Here is a 2,894-nt window from a genome sequence, read left to right as displayed (position 1 = left end):
GTTGCTCCGCGGCATGTGGGACCTTCCCAGACCAGGGCTCGAACCCGTGTCCCCTGCATTGGCAGGTGAATTCTTAACCACTGCACCACCAGGGAAGCCCCTCTAATGGAACTTTCTGCGGTGATGGAAATGTTCTGTATCTGGGCTGTGTCCTATTGGACATCACTGGTAGGCAGTTGTCACATGTGAAATGTGGTTAGTGAGACTGAGGAACTCAAGTTTTAAATAAATTAAATTTTGATTAATTTTATTTTATAATAGATTGCCCCATGTGGCTTGTGGCTACCATATTAGCACAGATCTACTGCATGTACTGAAGGCTTATTACATGCCAGGCCCCACTCTAAGTGCATCACCTTGTGGGACTTCCCTGGTGGTTCAATGCTTAAGACTCCCTACTCCCAATGCAGGGGGCACAGGTTCGATCCCTGGTTGGGGAACTAAGATCCTGCATGCCACACAGCATAGCCAAAAAAAGAAAAGAAAAGAAAAGAAGACAATGGGATTTCCCTGGTGTTCCAGTGGTTAAGACTCTACACTTCCACTGCAGGGGATGCAGGTTCAATCCCTAGTTGGGGAACTAAGATCCCACATGCCTCATGGTGAGGCCAAAAAAAAAAGCATCACCTCATTTAAATCTCAGAGCCCCCCTGGGATTAGCTACCATTATTAAGCCCATTTTACAGACAAACAAACTGATGTAGAGAGAAGTTAAGTATCTTATCCAGAGCTAAGCCCATGCAATTAACCACTCTGCTGTCACACTGGAGGCCATCCCACAGTCTCAGCTCTGGGGGCCTCCACCTTAATCAGGGAGAGGACCCAGGCACAGAAGTCACCCCAATGGGATGTAGGTGGCTTTGAGCCAGACCTTGAAGAAAGGGAGGATGTCGATTAGTGGAGATTGGGGTAGAGGAAAAGGCATCCCTAGTGGAGGGGACGGCATGGGCCAAGGTGTGGAGGTGGGCAAGTGAACAGCACACGGAGGGCAGAGCTGAAGATGTTACAGTAAACAAGATGGATTGGGTCCCTGCCTGCACGGAACTCACAGTCTCCCATTTGCTGAGCATTTCCTCTGTGCTGAGAACATTACATTGTTATCAAACCATTTGGAAACAGGTAGGGGTATCTCCATTTTACAGTCAAAGATATGAAAGGTCAGAGAGATAAAGAAACTTTTCTGAAGTCACACAGCCAGGAAATGGGAAGCCAGGATTTGAACCCAAGCCTGTCTGACTCCGGAACCTGTAGTGGAGCTACTGCCCAGATGTGCCTTCCCCCGGAGGGCTCACTGTGCCTAGAAGACAGTAAGTGCTCGATAAAAGGTCTAAGATCATCATCGTGTGTTAGGAAGCCTGGATCCACCCACCTCGGGCTGCAGGGTATTTTGAGGCCAGGAGAATTCATTTCCCTCCCTTGAAACAAAGGCCTCAGCAGAGGACAACCACCCCCACCCCCACCTACCGTTTGCGTCTTCTCCAAGTCCTAGTTTGTCAGGCTCTCAGGGGACCATGGCTACAACCAGGACACCAGCAAACAACCGCAGGGGGATAGACGGGGCCATCCAGTCCTCACCCAGGAACCCCTCCTTTCTGGGGGTTGGTTACTAGAAATGTGAACTGCCGTCCTACCAGAACCAGCTGGGTGAGTACAGAGGGGGCCCCCGGGGTGAGGGAGCCTCACCATGGGGCAAACATGGCTGGGACGAGGCAAGTGGGAGTGCGGTTCAGGGCACAGTGAGATGAGGTGGGGTGGCCGAGAGGAGAGGGGAATTGCGGGGGTGGGAGGCGGGGAGGGGTGCCTTGTCGGAGCCCCAGTGGTGATCTCAGCAGCGCCCTGGGATGGTCTGCCTTCCCTCTTTTACCCTTTGTCAGTTTCATCTCCTTTTTAAATTAAAATATGGTATAATTCACATACCGTAAGTTCACCATTCTGAAAGTGTGCAATTCAGTGATTTTTAGTGTATTTACAAAGTTGTGCAACCAACTCCACTGCTTAATTGCAGGACATTTTCATTAACCCCCGAAAACCGCTATACCCTTTAGCAGTCATTCCCCATTTCCTGCACCCCTGCTCTTGCCTTTGGCAACTACTAAGCTATTTTCCATCTCTATAGATTTTCTTATTCTGGATATTTCATAGAAAGAGAATCATGCGGTGATGTGATCTTTTGTGACTGGCTTCTTTAACTTAGCATAATGTACACAAGGTTCATCCATGTTGTAGCAGGTACCAGTATGTCATTCCTTTTTATGGCTGAATAATATTCTTTTGCATAAATATACCACATTTTGTTTACCCATTCATCAGTTGATGGACATTTGGGTTATTTCCACTTTTTTGGCTATTATGAATAATGCTGCTATGAAAAGTTTTTGTACAAGTTTTTGTAAAAACATGTTTTCACTTCTCTTGGGTGTATCTTTTGGAGTGGAATTACTGGCTCATATAGTAATTCTATGTTCAACCTTTTGAGAAACTGGCAAACTGTTTTCCAAAGTGGCTGCATCATTTTATATACTCCCTAACAATGTGTGAGGGCTCCTTTTCTGTTTTCTTATTTTGCTATTATAGCCATCCTAGTGGGTGTCACGTGGTACCTCATTGCGGTTTTGAATTGCATTTCTCTAATGACTAAAGCTCTTGAGCATCTCTTCATGAGCTTATTGGTCATCTGTATATCTTCTGGGAGAAACATCTATTCAAAATTTTAAAATGTCTTTACCTAATTTTAAATTGGATTGTCTTTTTATTGTTGACCTGTAAGAATTCTCTATATATTCTGGATTTTAATCCCTTATCAGATATATAATTTGAAAATATCTTCTTCCATTCTGTGGGTGGTCTTTATTTTATTTATTTATTTTTTTGCGATACGCGGGCCTCTCACTGTT

This window comes from Physeter macrocephalus, chromosome 19, assembly GCF_002837175.3.
Source record: "Physeter macrocephalus isolate SW-GA chromosome 19, ASM283717v5, whole genome shotgun sequence".
NCBI lineage: Eukaryota > Metazoa > Chordata > Mammalia > Artiodactyla > Physeteridae > Physeter > Physeter macrocephalus.
The sequence above is the reverse complement of the archived record's forward strand: the minus strand, read 5'-3'. Positions refer to the sequence as shown.